Source organism: Fundulus heteroclitus, chromosome 20, assembly GCF_011125445.2.
Source record: "Fundulus heteroclitus isolate FHET01 chromosome 20, MU-UCD_Fhet_4.1, whole genome shotgun sequence".
Classification (NCBI taxonomy): Eukaryota; Metazoa; Chordata; class Actinopteri; order Cyprinodontiformes; family Fundulidae; genus Fundulus; species Fundulus heteroclitus.
Genome location: NC_046380.1, coordinates 8944641 through 8967287, shown reverse-complemented (window position 1 = coordinate 8967287; position 22647 = coordinate 8944641). Strand labels below are relative to the sequence as shown.

General features: G+C 38.3%; 1 protein-coding gene across 2 annotated transcripts in view; it reads left to right on the top strand.

Annotated features, from left to right (window-relative positions):
- Positions 1-868: 868 nt before the first annotated feature.
- ngfb (nerve growth factor b (beta polypeptide)) overlaps positions 869-22647 on the top strand; it is a 29206-nt gene continuing 7427 nt past the window's right edge. For both annotated transcript variants that reach the window (XM_012865105.3, XM_021317804.2), the window contains exons 1-2: positions 869-1049; positions 22072-22222. The gene's annotated coding sequence lies outside the window, so the exon portion shown is untranslated. The remainder of the gene's footprint in view (positions 1050-22071; positions 22223-22647) is intronic.

The window sequence follows — 22647 nt, the reverse complement described above, 5'->3', positions numbered from 1 at the left end:
TCTGCCTGTAAGGAAGTCATTGAATTATTGCAGTTTACAAAATAAATCAAAGATTATATACAATTCTGAGATGCTAAATAGTTTATAACTACATAGGTTGTAATTTAGTGCTGCTGTCACAACGTGGGAATACAAAGGTTTGTTTTCCAGATGCTATGAAGACTAAGAGAAAAACTGTATGCTCTGAACTCAAAAAAAGCAAGAAAAAATAAGTAATTTAATGTTAAAGACAGCTATCCAGAAGCTGAGATCCATCGTAAAAAAAAAAGCCACCTAAATTTAGCACATCATGAGTTTGCCTGAGCAATGCACTGTCCTACGAGTCCAAGCTTTTCCTGAACCCTCGTCCACTGATCGCTAGACGATATTTAATGGAAATATTAAGTAGGCACTACCATCAAACAGTTGAGATTGATGTGATAAATGAATATATATATCATTACCTACCTTATGCTGATAGTTGACCAAGCTGTCCTCCATTCAACATTTCACAAAGTGGCAGCAAAAGACAGCGCTTAAAATGTTATGATACTTGAAAAGTGATCTGGCAGTAGAGGGAGTATAAATCACAAAAGCAACAATTTTGTTTTACCTTTTTTACAAAATTCTAAGTTTTCAAAAAGTTTCAAAAGATGCATTACTAGGTAGCAATGAAACCATGAGATTGGACGAGAGTTTCCTGCGGAATACAATGAATAATGACAGTAATTGCTGTCGTTCTGATTTGTTCGAGGAGAGTTTGTCAAGAGGTTTCCCACCCCCTAGTCAAATGTTGAAGTGGCCTTTCAGCTGTAAGCTGTGCAGAAGCTGGGGGCAGGCACTAGGACCTGCAGCTTCGTGCAGCCCCAGAGCTACTTTAGCCTCTAAGAAGCCTCTCACTTTCTTTCTGAACAATTTTCAAACAAGTGCAAGACTCAGACAGGAGCGCTGGGAAGAAAACGGTTGTTCTGCCCTTGGAAGTCCCTGGAAACCGGACATATAAACTGGAATATATTTCAGCAGGCTTCAGGAACCCTTCATCTATGGGAGAAGAGACAGCTACTTTAAAGGTAGATGGATTTTTCTCTTATACTTTCATTTGCAATGCATGAATTTGCAATGACATACTATTCTATGAAATAGACCACTAAAGAGCACACTAAGGGTAAGTAAGGAGTTTTATGGAGCACAGTAGTTTTGTCAGTACAGCTTCTAAGATGACGAGGTGAGGTAAGTGTTCATATACATTACCTGATCTTTTTTAGATTTTATGCTTTATTATAGAAAATTACCTGCCCTCTCCTCCCATCCCCTAAGAAACGTTTAAGGCTCTTTAGGCATCATGTTACAATAGCAGTGACCAGACCTGCACCCATCTCCCACAGCTAGGTAATGCTCTCATGCATTCCTGCAGATCGGTGTATCTGAATGTCATGTAAGGTTTTAAACAAGAAGTAAGCTGCAGGGCAGTTATCTCAAATTATGTACACCCACAAACTTAGAGCAAATCATTGCATGCTTCACATAAAAGTCAGCTATTAGCCTCAAGATGACTTCATCTGGGTACTCTTAGAAATTTTAACAGACCTTTAACTATACATATGGAAGCCTTTATTGTTGCTGAGAAAAGCACTTAAAGTTCTGCCCGCTCACTGGGGCGATCTCGCCAGAAGTACTTTGCTTACAGAAAATGCCTCTGCAAATGAGCTGCACGGAAGGGTTAACTCAGCCTTTCATGCCAGTTGACAATCATGTTGTGCAGTGCATGAGAGAACGCCGAGCTGAAAGAATAGTTTCTCTGCACACAGACAATAGCAGCGGTAGTCGGTTTACAGCAACAAAGAGGGACAGATCAGAGGGGGGGGGGGGGGGGGGGCTGCAGGTAGCAAGTTGGCCTTATAGTCAAGTTTGGCTGGAATGAATGGTGAGGGATGCGAACATGCAAAGGCACATTTTTGATTATTGTAATCAGCTTCTTAGCTATGGTCAGTAATTTTAGTTGATATTTTTCCAAGTAGATTCCAGAAACTGAAAACACTTTGATGCTCTGCAGTAAAGAGCGACGTGTATCCCCTCCTAAAGCATCTGTGAAGTATCAGTGACTTTTTTTTTTTTTCCTGTTGCATGTTGAAGGACAAAGTTGCGGTTAAACTTTTACTGGCCGAGCTACAAAACATGATACCGCTTTGCTCCTTGTCTCTGATTTTTTTTTTTTGTTGTATTTTTTTTTTTGTTGTCGTCTGGCTTTAAATCAAGGAGAGAAAACAAATGTGCGCACATCAAAGCTGAGTGGTGAAAACCACAAGAGGCTCTTACAAAACTGAACTGGACAAAAATCGGCGAGACGCCTGGAGAGTAACTTAATAGCCGCAACGCTATCTCAAGTATGCTAAGTATGTGATATGTTTTGTTCTTAGTATGCATTTCACTACGTGTTTGATTTATGGACCATGGCTCACCTAAAGCCACATGTGTTTGCACATATGAACGTAGCGTTTGTCTCACTATGAAGACTGAATATTGCAGTCAAACCGAGTATGCCTGAACCTCCAAAATCAAATGCTTAGATGGTGGTGGGACTTTGTTGCTGCTATTCTGAGACTGAGATATTTAAGCAAATAAGATGTTCCAAAAAAACTTTCCCATTTCATGTAGAACTTTGCATATTGAATCATACATATTGGTTGATCACATATCAATCGGTTTTCCCTCTACTGGCGCACAGCACAAATATGTACATCTGGAAAGCTTTTCTGAGCACCAGCTGCAGTTCCTATGGGTAAAAAACTTGTTACACAAGTGAATGAACAGGAAAGTGAGATTAGCATTCTTTTGACAGGTTACAGATGCTGTGTGATCAGTCTAAAAAAGTGTAAAGATTTTACCATGGCTTCAGACATTCGGACAACGGTTGAGCAGGCCACTGAAGCTCACTGCTTCTCTTCCAAAACTCAAGCTAAAACTGTGCTTGAATGCTTGCTGATTGGTTCTTATGCTCCAGAGTATATCATTAGCGCATTTGCGGCCAGGATATTTTAACGAGAGAACATATTTGGAACAAACAGTTTTGCAGTAGCGAGTTGCTACGGCCTGCACCACCCTACATTCCAAAGGTTCTTCTACGTGATGTTTGGCATGAAACGTTAGTAATTGTTCCTCAAGGCCTTGTGACTTTGGATGGATTTCCACTCCCTGAATTCACTGTAGGGTGAGTCGGAGAAAGAGCGAGCCAAGTACGTGCCCTCCCTTCGTATTTTCAGGCAAAAAGAATCCGGTCAGGGTGGTTTTTGTGGGATTTAGAGATAAACTGTCATTATTCTAAAGTAGAGGAGTAAATTAGTCAAAATAATCTCAAAGACTAATTCCCGTCCAATATCAGAATATCTTTCTGCAGGAGTTTTGAAATGTTCACCTCACAAATGTAATTGTTTGTACATTAATTTAAAGAACTGTTACTAAAACATTAATTGCTGCCCACTATAATTATATGAGAAAGTTGAAATACTGGCCAGTGGAACAGGAGAAGAGTTTATTTAATAAAACATTTAATAAAGCTCTTTTAAAATGAAATATGTTTTAATTTTGGGGCAGATGTCATATTAAGAGATCTTTTGGATAATCCTCTTCTACTGATGTCAGAAGGAGCTGACAGTAATTACCCACCATTACAGAGGACTGTGTTCCTCCTACCTTCATGGCCATCAAACCTGATTATCCCTCTTTCATATATAATCATAGCAGCATCTAACTTTCCATAAAAAACATGTCTGATCATCGCTTTCCGCCTCAGGCCCAGTTCAAAGACCTGGATGCCCACTTAAAGCACAAAAGGGACTATAGGCTACTGCTAAAAGCATCTATATACCTGCAGACAGTTAATAAGTAAGAGGTACTCTCCTCTTCTATCACAAATACATCGATGGAGACCACCAAGTTTAGTAAAAGTGGATCTCTGCGTTGAAACAGGCCTGTGCCTGAGCAGTATCGCCTCTTTCAGGGGAAACACCCGTGCAGACTCGTGTATTTTGTCATAGCAGGGTGAGAATTCTAAGAAGGCCACACACGTTCACTTTGTGAACCCTAACTTAAGCCGTTTCATCCTGAAAATCACCCAAGTCCAAACGCAGCCATGTGTAACTTCTGCTTGTCAAAATACGTTCTCTGTATTTTAACAGTGAACGTTTTTTTTTTATACCTGTTTGCATAGTTTTAACAAATGGATGTATTGTGTTTTTAAGATATTCTTTCTTTTTTTTGTAGGTATTCAACCCACAGCTAACATTGTTGATCAATATTGAAAAAGTGCAGTATTTTATTTCTATTTATACTCTTTAACTGGCATATTGCCAGTTCTAAGCTTCAAACTTTCTAAACAGTCGAGTCGAGCCTAAACTGAGACAATGGAAAAAATTTTAATGTGAAATTGTAGATCCACAAACTTATGGTAAAATAATAGTCAAACCTGTTTTTTTAAAAAAGCATTGAACTTATTGCCACATATATAAACGACAATCCACACTGCCACTTTTATGATGTTACTGTGTTTACCTTGCATAACAGCAGATGTGCGTTTATTTAGAAAAAGAGCAAACCATGATGTAGCCATCCAGACAGCTGCAGTGTTGAAAGAAGTGGCTTCACTAAGCATCATCTGAAGAAGCTGTATTGGCAGCAAAGGTAGTAAAAAATATAAAATGATATCTTATGGAAAGAGCTTATTATAGAAGACTAAAACAAAGACATTTATTTTCATAAAGGGGAACACAGGAGCCAAGAAGCTTTAAGCCAGATGTCTGTGTTTATTAACTAGAAACCAGGAAAATTATCCAGTTAATGTATTTGAACAATCAATGCATTCATCTTAAAAAACGGTACTGACGTTTTTTGTTTGGGTAATTCCTAGTGATTTGACTTTAACAAAGACAAATCACAATCTTAAAACGTCATTTTGGCATTTTGCACCAACCCATTATCCTCCACCTTTAAGGATAAGTTACACGTGCAACAAATCCAGGAGGTTTCTGGCTTCTCTGCCTCTCTCCTCACTTTGAATATGAAGAGAAGTACTAAGAAGCCAGGCACAAATACAATGTGTACTTTAAAACTACATAAATATGATTAGCTATACTGTAGTACAAACTAAAATACAAACAACAAACAGTATTTCTTCTATCAGAGAATCCTGTCTAAGTTCCAGGTCCCAAGAATTTCTACCAATGTGACCAAAATAATTGTCTCCTTTGTGTCAAACCATGATTTTTTTAAAATGTCTTTACTCAGAGGAATGAATACTTTCAATGTGTTCAGAATAAAAAAAATAAGTCCATTCATGACATGCACTGACATGTTTTCAGATCCAATTTCATTCAATTTCTGACCTTATTGGTCATATGCTCTTCATATTTTGATGATATCGTTAGACCTGTGAAGTTTTGCTTTGACACCATGAACTGACCTAGACAAAAGCTGGTAAAAACCAAAGATGGCTGGCCCCACTATGCAGCCTCATGCAAAGCCATGCTAATGTTTAGTTTTCTAGTGATATTATGATATATACTGGAAAGTTTTGTAATTTTCTTTCTCCCCGACTAAAGTTCCCCCTCAAAGTGTATGCCTTTCCTACAATTTAACCCCCCCTCCTCCATCATCATCCATCAAATGTTGTTAGCTCTATACTTTGTGCATGCACAATTGAAATCACAGAATTTAATAAACAAACAGTGAAAATGCTGTTTGTCACGCCATTGGACGATGGTTTCAATGGGGCAGGGCTAAACAACGAGGAGGTTAAAACATGTCAGACAAGAATGATCTGAATAAACAATCAAACGCAACCCTGAAGCAGCTTCCTCGCTGAAACGTACCAGGGTTGGTCTGTGTGCAGTTTCTGATAGCATTCCTTTGAATGACACTTTGTTAGAAGAAAGAATAAACAAGTAAAAAAAAAAAAAAAGATTTAAAAATTAGATTGCGTACATTTGCAAAATGTCAAATCTAACCACAACCATTGCTAACTTAATCTCTCCATGGTAGCATTGTTGTAAAAATACAGAGTGCTTGCTGCGCCACATAAAATGGGTTCGCAGCACCTTGAGATCAACTACAGATAAAGAACAAGTTCCAGAGACTAAACCTTGTTGGACAAGGTCTACTCTCTGAAATATTCTAGGATTGTGTGAATCTCTGTAAAGGCAGGTGTGATGACAACTAAAGGGAACCTGCACAGCTACTCTGTAGGTGACAATTTACATGACAGTAAACACCAGAAGCTCAAACATGGAAGCCAGAGACGTGACGGTCTTTTTCAGTCTCACACACCTACGTTTATTATCTGCAAAGTGTAAAGCTATTGCAATTCATGCTGTAAACCGTATCTGCTTGGAAATGGAAATACTGAATATGGAAATGACAAAATCCAGGACTGCAGATGGCCGAGATCACAGCTTATACTAAACTTGCAAGATAAAACACCCAGAAAGTCAGCCGGAGTTAAATTTTATGTAAAACTATAACGGATAGAACACAACAACCCCGGTTTGATGTTTAAGAAAGTAAGAAAAAAAAGGAAGAGCAAACTGTTTTGGCAGGATTTTAATCATGGGTGGATGCCCAAGTAAAGTCTGGAAACCCTTGAAACTAACAATCGAACATTTCAGACTAATAGCAGCATCGTAAAAAAGTGATATCATTTCTACGAAAACATTCTAATCCCAGTGTTTGCATCAAAAATCTTCAACGAGAAAAATGTGTCTGGCTTTCTTTTCTTTTTTAAGAATATGATTTTATTATGACAGAACCGACATTGGCCAAGCGAGGACAAAAGAGGATGTCAGGCCTGTCCAAACATTTTTTTTTCTGTTTTAGAAGAGCAAAGAAAAGAAAAAAGTGACTACGCTGTGAAAGGACTACAACCATCATCCCATGCGAAACCTGCCATTTCTGTGTCCTCCGATAAGCACAGTGAGAGGGATCTTGGCAAAAGCAAAAAAAGTGTGATCAGTTATCAGTATTATCAGTCAGGAAATGGAGACAGCTTCAGATTCCAAGGACTGTTTTCAATCTCAGCTCCTATGAGCTAAAGCTAATCGACAAAGAAACTTTGTAATGACACGGGGCGTCTCAGGAGGCCAGCATGTGCCAAAGTTTGAGCACTAAACAAATGTCCATTTTTGAACCTGAGCCACAGGATGATGAAAACAGCACATCCCCCCCATCAGCCCCGCTCCACCATTGTAAGAATATATTTCACCAATGAGACTATGTTGTAATGTTATACTCGGTTAGATTAGTGCATAGTGACTGTTGTGACCTGTACCTTCTCAGTGCATTGCCGTTTTCCATTCTCATGAGATCGGTGTTGTTGTCATCACACCTTTGATTTGGGACACTATGAAATGTCCTGACACTGATGCCTTTTCCCGATTTCAGCTCATCGTTGATGTCAGAAGGCTTGAGGCTTTTGCACGCGGTTGCAGATGTTAGACCTGCTTTACGATCTCAGATGTGAAACGGAAAAGTGTTAAAAGCTATTGTGCAAGCCGTTTAGGTTGTAAATACCACATCATGAGGCTCTTGACACATGAATCTGAAAAAATAAGCTATTGTTATCGAAGTGGCAAAATTACTGTTGGATCACCAAAATTGTGGGATGGAAAAGGTTGGAACCATACTCTTCAGTGACTGTTGATTTTCCTGTTCATGTCTGATGTATTCTGTAGCCAGACTCAGCTTTGTCTCAGTTTGGAGAAGAAGACGACTTTGGGTGTTTGTGTCCAGCAGACTTCCACACATCTGCCTTAAATCACAGCTGGTTTGTGTTTGAAACGCTTTGCCTGCTTTGCTGCCTGATAGCAGTATTGCAGAACATCGACGCTCCTTGATGCAACAGGACAGCAATTAGGATCAAATGGAAATTTAAAGCTTCAATTGCATGCTATTATCTTTCTTTGACAAGTTGCCCAAAGAAAAATAAGACATTTCCCTTTCCGACAAACTTTCAACAAGCCACAACAGTTTTGCAGATGTAGGATGTCTGACTCTGCGGCCAGCATGAGAAAAAGAAAAATAAACACAACAAAGTAGTCCAGCATAATTGCCTTTGTCACATATTTAAGTGCAGGTCTGGATTTAACTATGTAAAAAAAAAAATTATTTGAAGCTTGTCTGCTATAAGTTATTCACTCCTTTTCTAATGTAGAAAGAAACACTGGCATAAAATAACAGTGGTTTGTCAAACATGATGTTTGTTGTGTTTGTATAGATTTAGAAACACGATGTATGGTATGATTAAGAAGAGAAGTCAAAAAGATGAAGGATCTTCAATGTATTCTTTGTAGTAAAAATCTGAAAAAAATATATAAAAGACATGCATTTGATTTCAACCACCAAGAACATGGTCCACTTCACTATATGGAAAAATTAAAAGGTATACCAGAGTTTCAAATCTACCAAGTCAATTGCATAAAGGTAGCCTCCTCCTCACCATGAAACAGTCATGGCAGCATCATGCTCTGGGGATGCCTTTCTCCAGCAGGGGCAGGGAACTTGGTCAGAATTGAAGGAAAGATGGATGAAGCTCAATGAAGGGCAATTCAAGAAAAAGAAAACCTGTCAAAGACGGATAAAAACCTGGAAGTTCACCTTCCAACAGCGCTATCATCTCAACCATACAGCTAGAGACAAGGGTTTAGACCAAACCGTATTAAAATGAGGTCCAACCTAAAAGGAAATTTTCAAAATGAATTTCATAATAAGCTTTCCGTTCAGTAGGACTGAGCTTGAGCTAGTTTGCAAAGAAGAATGGACCAAGATACCCATATTTAGATGTCCAAACCTTTCTATTATTAAAACACTGGCTGAGCCTATCACAGAAAATCTAAATTAAAAACTAACACAAAACGGGGTGTGATTACTTTTGTGAGAAATGGATGTGGACGACAGATGCTGAACCTCTTATATTATCATCTGATATAGCCGCTAGCTCCCTTCAGCCCTTTTCCTGGTTGCTGTTGCTGTTTTTGCTGTGTTAGTGGGTAGGTGCGCTGGGTTCTTTGTCAGGATGACTCCAAATTAAATACGCTGTAGGCGGCCTGACCATTTCTCCTCAGGGAGCAGCCGTGGAGACCCAACAATTATTCCCCTTTTAGCTGCGAGATGATCAGGATTTCTTTTTCCAATCAGGCCCGGTCTCATTGTGTGTTTAACTGGCCCTTTCTTCTCTGTTTAAAGTAACCTGAACCTGTGCAGCTAAATACTGAAGCATTTGCTTCTGGATGGAATTTACTGTCCAGTCAACACAGCAACAAAATTACGCTCTGTTTATTCTTGACTGCCAACACACGCGATGTTTGGACCCTGTCATTGCGGCATCTTCCTGTCCGCAAACGTGCTCCCATAAAAGACACCAAAGCAAAGATGCAGAAACTGTTAATTAGGATATTTCCATCCTTCAATTATGACGTGAAAGTCACAAAGACAGGACATACGGTAACGATAGAGGATCATAATATTTAGCTATGCAAACAGTCCACTATTTAGACTATATCTTGGCAAGCAGCAGTGTAGTAACAGTGATCCAGTCCTGTGCCAAAATAACATTTAAAATCTTGTGTATTTGTTAAGAAACATACCGTCTTCAGTAAAATTGCGTCTGCTGTTTAGACTGCACTCAAAACACAAAACCTACACAGGAAGACTGTCATTTTATCCAAAGTTTTAAAAGAAAAGCAGAAGCATTGTAAGTATAGTGTGAAATGTTCTACTCCTGCAGTTGAAAAGAAAAATGTTTCCAAGCATTTCTTTTTTAATATTTAAACTCTTAAATTAGTCCAAAAGCTTCAAAGCCATCTTTTACATTTGAAGCATCTAGATCAATTAAAAACACTAACAAAACTCTTTAAAAGTATCTAATTAAAAAACATTCATCGTTCTACCCTTTTTATCTGTTTCTGCATAATATGTTGGGTATTTTTAGCTGTAAAAAATAGTTCATCACACAGGTGGTGTAATATGCTACACTACAAAAAGGAAACTAAAAGTAAGTCAAATATTCTTGAAATTGCTGTATTTTTCCTTAATTTAAGCAGGTAAATCAGACTATTTGCCAATGGAGAGAGTATTTTTATCCCTAAAATAAGATAATTAGATATCGAGCACTTCTTATTTTAAGTGCAAAAATCTTATTCCATTGGCAGATAGTCTTATTTACCTGCTTAATTCAAGGAAAAATACATTAATTTCAAGAAGATTTGACTTACATTTAGTTCCCTTTTTGCAGTGTATTTACTGTTCACGTACATCCTCCTTCACTCTTTTTGGCCCTCCTGTTATTGATCCCACCCCTGTTAAAAGAAAAGTATATTTATAACAAAATCCAACTTTTAATTTGAGCATATTTATTCATAATCTCTAGATCTAGAATTATGAGTACTCTAAAAAACATGAGAGAAATGTGACTGAAACACTCTTATTATTTAATATTATATATTAAATAATAATTACATACCTCCTGTTTGCCTGTGGTATAAAGATCATGAAACACAGAAGTCAGTTTCCTTGAACCCCTCTTCAAAATGGTAAAGACGGAGAGCATGCTGTAAACTTAGTTCAGACGACGCTTTTGCTTAAGCAGCTTCTAAAATGTGAAATTACCTGCTCATGGAAATTAGACATGCATCTGCGTCTGTTTTTAAATCCATGCTCTTTGACAGCTTTCGGTATTTTGGTTTTAGCTGATTTTTATATTAGTTGTTTCTAGTGAATCTTTATGCTGTTTTTACATGCATGTGGTTTTAATAAAAGGCTGTTATTTATGTATTGTGTGTTTCTATGTGCTTTTATTTTGCCACTTCATTAAAGTGTAGCTCAGTCTAAAATCAACCTTTTTTTCCAAGTAAACTGTATAAACTGGGCCAAACGGTTCCACTTTAGTGCTACTGTGCATTTATTCAAATGTTTGTGTGAACTTACTTAGTTCTGCAGTATTAGTCTTAAAACCACCTTATTGCTGCCCTTTTAGGGTTGAACGGTGGCTATTAAAGTTGAATTTTCCTATTTATTCAAATGGTGCATGCTTCCATCACCATAACCCTACATTCGAGTATAAAAGCTTCTCAGTCAGACACGCGCCCCATCACCCCTGTCACGAGTCAGACTCACGAGTTGGAATTGTGCGAGTCTTGTGTTGGTTGTTTTAAAGTGCTTGATAAAAAGAAAAGGTTTGATTGAATTGGAGAAAGTAATTCAGATGGATGTTGATTTTAATAAATCAGACAATAGAAACAGGGACATACATGATTGTACATTAAGAAAGATGCTGAATATCTTAAATAAGTCTATTGTGGAGTGTTCAAGCTCTTCTGCCATCATATGTTGGGTTAGCAGCATCAGAGGCAGTGACCTAAAAAAGGCAGGAAAGCTGGGAAAGCATGGTGGCTCTGTTATGGAGACTGATCTGGAGTTCTTCGTGCAAAAAAGAAGATTTCATTAAAATGAAAAACAATGGAAAACACTGAGTTGTCTCCTCACTAGTCTGTAATAAAACAATAGAATTTCTTCAGTCAACAAGTTTTTCAGATCAGCTGTAATGGCGACTGCTACAGGACTTCAAAAATATGTCATTTCCCTTTGGGATCAATAAAGCATTTATGAACTGAAATACATTTGATGCTTTCATTATGGCACCATCCATGGAGCTGAGGGGCCAAATTTGAAAGATCTCCGAAGGGGTTCTTATGTCACCATTAAGAATAAAGTTAGATATGAAGGTTGGCTTTATCTCAGCAGTTATTGTATAAATACATGCACGTATACACAAGCTCAAAACCCTTTACTCACAATATGGCAATGTTCTGTGTATTGTAACAGAAAACATCTGTGCACAAAAACAAGAGGGTGTGAGCTACAGAGCTGCAGCATCCACCGAACTGGTGGTACTTAGGTGAGGTAGACACATCGCAACTATTTATTTCAAAAATATAAAGGCACTATCCAATCACCCTTTTTCTACACTTAATCCGGTTCAGGGTAGTAGGTAGGCTGGACCCTTCCTTAGTAGCAAATTCACATTCATGCCTTCAGATTGAGGGAGGAGACAGAAGTGCCCACAGGAAACACGTGACTGCACAGCAAGAGAAGGCAAACTACACACTCTACCCCCAGATGAGATTTGAACTAAGGACCTTGTTCTGTAAAGCAACAGTGACAGCACTTGACCTACGACCAGCCCTAATAAATCTATTTACTGTGAGGAAAGTATTGTTTCAGGTTTGATCCACAGCAGCAGAGAAAAACACTGGTTCAAGTAGTAAAAGTGCAGCTTAATTGTCTCTAAACTACATCATATTCTTCTTTATCTGAGTCGTAATAATTGGGGGAAAATGGTGATAGACCAAAAGAGCTTCACAGTGTAGGTTGGTTGAAACACGGAGAAGCAGCATTTAGTTCCTATGCTCTACTTATCTGGAACAAACTTCCTGAAAAGTGTAAAAGTGCTGAAAGCCTGAGTTCTTTTAAATCAAGGCTAAAAAAAAACATTTGTTTATGTTTGCCTTCGACTGTTCTAGTTAAACTGTTTTACTGAAACATCATTAGTTCAACTTTGTAGTCTAACTGTTTTTAATATTTGCTTTTAGTTTCTATTTTCCGATGTTTTATTTTGTTTCTACATTTTATTCCAACTTGCTTTTATTCAGTTTTATTTTCCTATATTGTTCTATCATGTAAAGCACTTTGCATTGTCTCTGTACTGAAATGTGCTATACAAATAAATTTGCCTTGCCTTGCCTTAATATCTCAAAACTGGGACCTGTGCCATGGTGTTTACTAATGTCAGCTAATCACCTCAATCCTTCTGGTGATGCCATTAATCTAAATTCACAACAAGAATAATTTGCATGTTTATTTGAGACTTAAACATTTTTAACATTTTATTTTAGGAGAACTTCGCAATGGCAGTTCATACTTTATTAGAACTCAACTGCTGTAAAAACAAACTCTACTAGTACTGTTATCTTTAGATGTTAGAATAGCGTGAACTTTAACTAGGCCATTTTCTAAAGTATGTACCCAACATGTTGGCACATATACAGGACAAGAGGAAAATAGTTGTCCTCCTGTCGATCTCTTTTGCTTTCGTTCAAATGTGTCAGGTCATCAAATACTTTTCAATACCAGAGAAAGATAATTTGAGCAAATGCAAAACATTTTCCAATAAGGATTAGATTTGCTAAGGAAGATACGATCTAAACCGACTTTGATAAACATAATTACCCCTCTTTCTGTAACATTCATTTAAAAGCTCTAAAATCATGAATGATCTGAAACAGAGCATTTCTGACAACATGAAGGTGGCCAAAATATCTCAAAATCCAGCACATCATGCCCCGATCTGAAGGGGGGTTGGGGGATATTTTATAGCACCCCATTATTTAAATTAACAGTTATGATTTTTGGACTGTTGATGGAAGCCGGAGTACATGAAAAGAGCCCACACTCATGGAGCGACAAATAAAAGCATTCCTTCAGATAGCTGCTTTCCAGCATCAGAAAAAGGGAAATATATTTAAAAAGACTTTATGGAATAGACGTCAACGCTCAGTAGTTTTAATATTCCACTACCTTTAGAGTCCAGGGGCTTGAGTTAGGACAAAGGGAGCTTGATCCTGGTTATCAGTTGTAGACGGATGACCGTAGCAATGTAATGAGCAGCACGACATTTAATGCCCGTTGGAGGCTTTCAGATAAAGTCACCTGCACCCCCCCCCCCTTCCCCTTTGAATGACAGCCAGCCATGGAGGATCAGGTTACTGCAGCGAGTCTGTGACTTTTACCACATGAATAAAAGCAGTCCTGTTTTTTTTTTTTTTTTTTTCAAAGATGGATCGTTCCTGGACTGGATTGTCAGTCAACTCGGCCAGGGTTCATTAAACCAACACAATTAAAGCCAATGTGTTGTGGGTCACCAGTTATGTGTGCCCTGCCAATTCAGGAGCAACAGAGCACATAAATGATCAGCATACTGACCTGTTATAAAAAATTCACTTTGTGCATGTTTTTGAACGTCGGTCTCCATGTGCTAAAAAGTACTGCCAGACATTTATTTGTTTGTTGTTTATTGGCAATTACTAAAAGTTTTGTTGGTATCTGGAAAATGAGCCATTTAGAAAAAAAATTATCTTATGATTATTACATCACAATCGGTGTTGACACTGCCCCCCCCCCCCCCCCCCCCCAATTGGCAAACTAAGCAACTAAGTTCCTCCCACTTCTTTTTTAGTCAGTGGGTTTTACTGGTGTACGTTCTGCACAAAGCTGCAGGGAAGCACAAATGTTTTGCTTTTGGCTGCAATAAACAGCGTATCCAATCACATCCTCCCAGCCACAGAAGGACAAAGATGTGTGGCTTCAATTTATTTTTGATGGCAATGACCCAGCCACGTTGCCAAAAGAAAATTATGGTTTGTGCGAATCACAAATCACAAAAACACTACTGACAGTAATCTTCAGGATTTATCAAAAGGCTTCTATTGAAGGAATTTTTTTGTCTCTACTGTTTGTCAAAATCTGCAGATGATAAAGATTTAAGTACTGTACGATTTGCTTTGCGTGTTTTGCATTGCTGTTCAGTATGACCAGGATTTGTCATTTAGTACAACCTAACACTAAAGCTACTGAGTCTAACTCTATAGGCTATAGACCTATCCTAAATGTTTTAAAGGAAGCATAATCAGTCACCTCTAAGTTAATTTGCACTGTAAAGTAAAAATAAGGCCGCTGTTATCTAAGAACCAAGATCTTTTAACCTTTATCAGGTAAAGCACAGAAAACATTATGAAATCATAAAACTTTACTACTTCTGTGGACTGTAACTTCCACAGAAAAATTAAAAGCAACCACCTACCACTATCTTACAGCTGACTGGGGGTGACAGTTTGGTCCTTAACCCAGCTGGTAACAGCGAAGTCAACAGAACAGTAAGAATCAGTTAATTTTGTCAATAACTGATTGCCAAAATAATTTTAAAATTAAGGCCCAAGCTGAACAGGCCTACAAAACAAGTTGATTTGCTGCCAGATGTCAAATTGCCACTTTGTTATTTTTCCGTGGGTCTGTTTCCTCTGTGCTGTCCATTGAGCCGTTATCTTTCTGTCAGGTAATGTTTTGTATTTTTTTTTTTCTTTCAGGACTAGACCTGCTTGGTCAGCAATATTTTTGTCCCAGCGTCATCAAATCTAGGAGGTTCTCATTAAATATATATATAAAAAACATTTTATTTAAAAATCAATTGAGACAACTGTGTTTTTCAACAAAATATTAAGATTTTCGTTTCTCTTCATATCTATAACTTCACCATCTTCGCTGTTTTTTTTGTTGTTTTTTTTCCTTTTTCTTCCACTTCGGATACTTTCTGAACGGATTTACTAGTTTTCTTGGCTGTTTGATTTTCACTGGTACATGTTCAATCAATTATTTGATTTTCTAAGAGCTTTTTTGCATGTATTCTGTCTCTCTTTAAGTTCTTAGGTTGGTTATTGAGATTTTAAGAGTTTATTTATTGCTCTTACTCTATACTCAACAACCACTTCTCCTTCTATACAATCATGTCTTTTGTGTGTTTTTGTTTTTTGTTGAATGAGACTTACACTGAGAGGTGGGTAGTAACCAGTTACATTTACTCAGTTACATTTACTTGAGTAACTTTTTGAACAAAATGTACTTTTAGGAGTAGTTTTACTGCGCTGCACTTTTTACTTTAAGTATCGCTACTCTTACTTGAGTAAACTTTCTAGCCACTCTACCTGCTATGAGTAACTTTTAACCAAAAATGCACCAGAGACAAAAACTCAGAGTTTATGTTAAAGTGAGACTTCTTGTTTGTGCACCAGCTTTGTTATTTTAATGTTATTTTCTATCTGCTGAGCTCATTGAGCCATTTGGAGGTCAAATGAACGTAAATAGTAAGTTTACTGTTTACTGGTTGTACTTTGCACTGTTCCAACATACTGCATATACATTATCTGCTGTAAGTATTGCTACGAAGATTTACATTGGGTAAAAAATGATTTAGAAAAGTGTTTTCTTTTGTCTTTACTGTATCTTTTATCTTTAAAATATTGATTACATAATTTGAAAAAATTAAATCATCAGCCTTTATGATTAGTTGCCTTCTTACTGAATACTTTTTTACTCTCACTAATTTTTTGGCTGACAACTTTTTACTTTTACTTGTTGAAGTAGTGCTACTCTTACTTGAGCACAATCTTTGGCTATTCTACCCACTTCTGCTTACACTTTTATTTTACTGTTTCTTTGGTCTGTTTTTTCTTTTTACTTCAGATAGATTGTCTTTGCTCATGGGCAATGCTGGTCTTGCAATTGTGTCTCTTATCTGGAAGCAGTTCTCCCAACATCATCTTAAAATGATCCTTATACAATGAGGTTAGGTCTGTTCTCTATTACTTATGCACATTAATTAAATCTATGCATGGCTGAGCCTAAGCATCTCAAGGGCCAATTAGAAAAATCTGCTATAGGATTCAGAAGAACAGGGCTGCCTGAAAATGTATCTCCAGCACACATATCGTGACATAAATTGCTGCTGAATTACTTTGTAGAACAGTGAACTTTCCTTTCTATTTAGCGCATTTGCTCAAACATCCACTGAACATCTGTGATCATCAAGCACTGCAAAGGAACGAGCCAATGTTGCTGTGTTATGTTCACCCATTTAACTCTCATGACATCCAGAGACCACCTTTGTTTAATTGTTGAAGACTTCCTGTACTGATGTGGATTCCTTCCAGGAGCACACCGCAGTCATTCAGATTAACAGCCCGTTCACTTCTGTTTACATGTAGCTTACATTCCTTTCATTTTGCAAGTGTGCCACTTGTTTTTTTTTTTAGACACATTGTCTTCATGGATCATGTCACAGGCGTTAGGGTCTCTTTTTGTAGGTTTTTGCAGATTGACACTGGTTAGTGTACAGTCTCCCTGTGACACTATTACATATATTTCTTATCTTTGTGAGAGGAAAATGGTGCTTTGGTATCACCTTTGCTATGCACTGTAGTATGTGCAATTGTTCATCACCTCCTACATGTTACAAAATATAATCATTTGACAACCCCAGCTCCAAATATAACCCTAACCCCAACCCTAATATACCACATATTTTTCTCAAATATCAGAGCAATGACCCAATAATAACATTGCTTAATGTCACAGGCACTGTCCTCGCATCAGCATGGTTGATGCTTGTAAATTACAGTGAAAGTTACATAAAATGTAATAGTGATTGTCATATTAGGTGAAATTGTCCTTCCACCCTGACAGTAGTAAATATATAATGTATTAAGAAAAGGGAGGTAAAAAAAATTCTCTGTGAGAGCAATATATAGAAACTGACTCTGTATTACAGTGTGGTGGGTTGCTTATTGGGCTTGTTTTATAATAAGGTTTTGCTGGCCCCGGACCCTAAAGGGTTTCTAAACAATCCAGTGCAGCCTCCTTCTTCAACAAAGCAAATAAAAATGCACCCAGGAATCTAAAAACCCCTAATCACATATTGGATCTTGCCCATTTCTGTCCAAATCACAGAGATGCCTATTCTCACTGGATTACTATTATCACAGGACGTCGGAGTTCAGCAAAATATAGTGGGTACTTGGCGGGCGCATTTTCACCTTACAAATTACTGACAGGGCCGATTTGCACGGATTAGAGGAAGCCGTCAGGGGTAAGGCCTACACAATCAGCCTCCTGAGAAGCCTTACCCCTGCCCCGATCTGTGCCTTACATATGTATGTTGTGAGATTGTTATAAAATAAAGTGACTAAGTTGTACAATGAAATTCGAGCCGAGGAAGTCACAAGACAGCGGGTCTGGGAAAACCTCCCCAGCGACGTCCCCACTCAGCACCCCTGCTCTCCAAAAACCCACCCGGAGAGGTAGGCACCACTAACAGCGCCACCAAAATGTGCGGGGTCAGAGGCTAGAGACAAGCGGCGAGGCTCCGAGAGCCATCCACAAACCAAAACCAACACCCCAACTGATTTTTTTTTTCCAAAGTGCTATCATCCCTAGTGCTAGCTAGGTAACAAGCAAACTGAGGGGGAAGGTGAAATTTTACATCCCAGATAGTGTAACAAGTCACATATCTGGCCCAACACCTCTGAACAGGTGTGCATAGCCTGTGCAATGTGAACAGAGTGTGCAAAACCCATCATGAATAATCTTTGACCTGAATTTTTGACCTGATCTTTGAATTTTGTATAGTATTAGTTTTAAATATGGGTTTCTAGTCATTTTGAAAGTTCCTAAACATATCTGAGACCAAGTGTTTTGTTCAAAATAGACTGGGAAATCCACCCAGATATTAAATCCTCGAGTTTAGACAATGTCCTGTTTAATTTAGACAATAGTTTTGGGGGGTTTAGAGCAAGGATCTCTAATACATTTAAATGCATTTGTAAACCAGCTTTAATGAGCTTTATTTTATTTTTATTATACATTTAATTTGTTGATATTCAAAGAATTTATTTTTGTCAATACCATATTGTATATTTAATGCGCACTTCTAGTGTTTATGCATCCAGTTAGCTTAGCTGTTAGCTTCAGTGTTAGCTGTTTATTGTAGCTCCACTGCTCTCACCGTGTTCTATGAAAATGGCGCAAGAAGCAAACTGCGTACAAGTTTATGAGAAGAAGATGGAGGCCTTAGTATAGAAAGTAATAAGACTAGAGTGGATTTGGGAGATTTTTTTCATGCAATCCCCGTGAGGAGCAGAAGAGCAAGTAATTTTTAAAAAGGGATTTAGGCGTTTCTTACTTACATTTCCAGAAAACAAAATCGCAGACTTTACCTTTAAGACTAGGGGTGGGAATTTGCGGGCACCTCACAATTCAGTTACAATTCAGAAAGCCAATATGTATATACAAATCTGTGTTGTGCCATTATCCATGGTTTTAAGTTATTTCATGTTAAAAGAAATAACTGTTACGTATTGTCCGGTGAATATCAGGACAATAGTTGAAAGGAATGGTTGACACGTTGCACACATATAGAATAAATGAGTTCAAGAATTTATTAACAGAAATAAATGAACATCCAGAGAACACCACTATAGAATGATGTTTATCTGAATTAACACTATATTTCAATCAACAAATCCCCTCTACAAGGTTGGTGAAACTTAACTAAACTACTAAGCTAAATTAAGATAAAAAGAAGCTAAGGAACTATGTACACACAAAAGAAACAAAAAGACAAATAAAATAATTAAAAACATTATCAGAATAATTCTGTGAATCCTGGCTCACTGCAGATCCAAGTTCTGTGGAATGAGGTTAAATTAGCTGAACTAATTTAAAACATTTGGTATGTGTTTGAACCCTTTTACAATGCAAATCTGAGATAGATAAAACATCATTTGAGGAAATAACATTTTAAACAATGATTTGCTCAGTAAAAATCAATAACCCTTGGCACACTTGATTTTATTGTTTACATTATTTTCATGAGTTCACCTAAGTTACACAAACACAATTAAATCGACATTAATCTTCCATATTAATGTGGTAATAATGCTCATGGTACTATCGAACGATGGCGGAGCGAAACGAAAAACAAACAATATGTTTAAAACGAACCGTAGTTACGTTAACTCAGTGGCAGCAGTAATGTTACCTGGGAAGCTTTTAAGCTCTGTTTGGTCGTGATGAGCAGACCGCACAACACTAACATTAATGTCCCACTGGTGTTTAAACCCCTCATTGAAATAAAGTTTGTCATAAAATGTAAAACACAGTGAAACACATCAGCATAGCATGATTTGAAGGAACCTACTGTGGCGTCTCTGCATTTGGGGCCAGTGGGGCCAGGTCCCACCAGATGACCCTGTGGAGCTCTATGTTCACAATAATCAGTGGGACAGGGTCGTTCTTTACATAGTAATATTGTATTCCCTTACCAATAAAATTCTGCTAGAAACGTGTGTCTCTATATCTAAGTCTGCCAGAATACTAAAAAGCTCACTAGACTAAATCCTCTTGAGTTGCCTTGATATTGGGGCGGGTCCACCAACGTGTGTTTAAATAATGAACATCTGAAATTACAGTGCGCAACACGCTCTCAGTAGGCAGAAGTGGGGCACAAATCATGTGGCCCCAAGCTCGGATTGTCCAATAAAAATACTTGAATTGTACACGTTACCTTTATGTTGTGCAGGATAGTGTGCGATCATCAGGGCAAGGCAAATTTATTTGGGTAGCACCTTTCAGTACAAGGACAATGCAAAGTGATTTACATGATTAAAACATTGGAAAATGAAAAAAAATGAAAAGCAAGTTGGAATAAAATGTAGGAAAATTTAAACAAAATAAAACACAGGAAAATGTAAACTAAAAGCAAATATTAATCTAGTGTTGGTTGTCCTTTCTAGCTCATTGAAGGATTGATGTGAAACTTTTCTATTCAATAAATTAACAATATGAGCAAGCCTTTATTTGTAATTTTATGTGTAAAAATTAAATTACGTTTAGCTCATATAAAATGGCATTTCTAGGGTGTTGGTTTATGCTAATTTATCTGTTTAATTTAACATTGATCAAAGTCGAGTTGTATGCATCGCAAAAAAGTTAGTTGATGCTAAAGCGTGTTGAGTTTTTGTGCCCCACTTAACTTATCATACCAGAGACGCCACTGCACGGGAGCAAAGCCCGTTAGCTCGGTCAAGCTTTAAAACACAATGAAAACACATTAAGTAAACCATTTTAAATGATTAATCCCCTACAACTCTCCCTATAACTTCTTTGCTAGACCTCTGTCTTTGTCCCGTTGTAGTGAATTACTGCAGGGTGAAACTGGTTCTTTGGCCAGGGGTGGGGAACCGGCTTGCTCAGGGGGGAAAAGGTCCTCATCTGTGAGGACCTTTTCTCCTGCAAAAACTGAGAAAAGGTTACAAGCAGCCTGCATCCATGGCTGTTGGCTGCTTGAGTCACAGAAAACAGACTTTACTCAGCTTGGTCGACCCTGCAATCTTAAAAAAATAAGCCACTAACCTTACCTTGGCGGAAATTGGCACCTGAGACTTGAGAAGAATCCAGTGGGAGGTCTTACATGTGAAGGCAGAGGTGTGGGGCATATACTTGGTCTTGGTCCAGAAATCAGAAACTGCTGAGGTGTCAGTAGAGGGCGGGGCAAGTAAATCCAGAGAATGAGGTCATAAGCAAGGCAAGCAAAGCACATTGGACCTCTGCTCACATAATGGCCTTTAAATAATGTGGTGCCATCTGACTGAAAAGCTTCAGTATATAAAGGCAAGTGAACAGGTGCACTGAATGGAGCTGATTGCATCGCTGCAGGAGGAGAGTGAAGTCGGCTTCACACTCACTACTTTCCCTGTGTGCTCCATCCGCTCACTGCAAAATGCGCAGCGATTCAGACGGGATACGTTCATGCGTCTAGATGGCACCGCCCCTTCCCTCCTTTATTTTGATACTCACCCAATCCGCTTTACACCTCCTGCGTCTGACTTCCTGTCTGACTCATCCAGTTTCCACAAAGAGCCTCGATCGGTATTTCTGATGGACAACGGAGGAGGGTTCTCAGTCATGCCGTAGCGCCGCCGTGCTGCTAGCATGGCGTTTATCTGAGACGTAACGGAAAACGCACGGATGAAAGGAGAATGTGTGAATGAGGGGTCAGAGGATCTTCTCAGCATCACAAATTTGTAAACTGTCCACCCTTATCTGCTTCTAAGTTCCTCCTTTTATATTCCTTAAAACCAACAGTTGTATACATATAACCATGCAAACTAAATCCAAGATTCCAGAAAGATCTGGTTTCTGCTCTTGATTTATGAAGATTTAAAATGTAAATGTTTTGTCACATTATATCTCTCTCTGAGAGCACACGCGTTTTTGAAGTCCAGACAAATCTGCTTCGTTTTTCCGGCGTGTTCAGCATGAGATGAGCTGGTGAGGGGGACAGAACATATGAACGCCTTCTTCCCGTTCTGGGCTTCCAAAGAATGTGTTTACAGTGGGTTTTATGAGGCGACTGAGGCACTTTCTCGCCTTGTCTCTCAACAGGACTCAAGAACTGAGGAATAGGAGGGCAGAGGTGTGCTGCATGGGGGCCACAGCCAGGCCTTATGGCAGGAGGCGCCCAGGTCTCACTGAGCTATAATTACATCCTGTAGGAGCCTCTGAGGTGAAACAGTTCACACAGAGACACTGAAAGGTAAGGTACGGAAAATCGGCAACTTGTGTTCATGGTTCACGCATAAATATAATTCTACATGTGCCGTATGTTGCATGTCACTTTTATCCACTTCAAGCTTTATAATGTAGGATTCTTTTTAATTGAAACTATGACTATCTGAGTTTAATTTAACATTTCTACTATATGCTATAAATTCTGACTGTATTCAATGTTGAAAATGTTCTTCAGTTGTAGAAACATGTATTTTTATGGGGGGTTTTTTGCAGCAAAATTGGCTCATTTTTACAAAGTAGGCTGACAGGAAAGGGGGTTTTAGAAAGGGGAAAGGAAAGGACCTCAGGCCGGAATCGAACCTGGGTCAGCCGCGTCAAGGACTGAGGCATCACTAAGTCATCATCGGAGCACACCCTAGAAACATGTATTTTAACTATAAACTAAGTGTG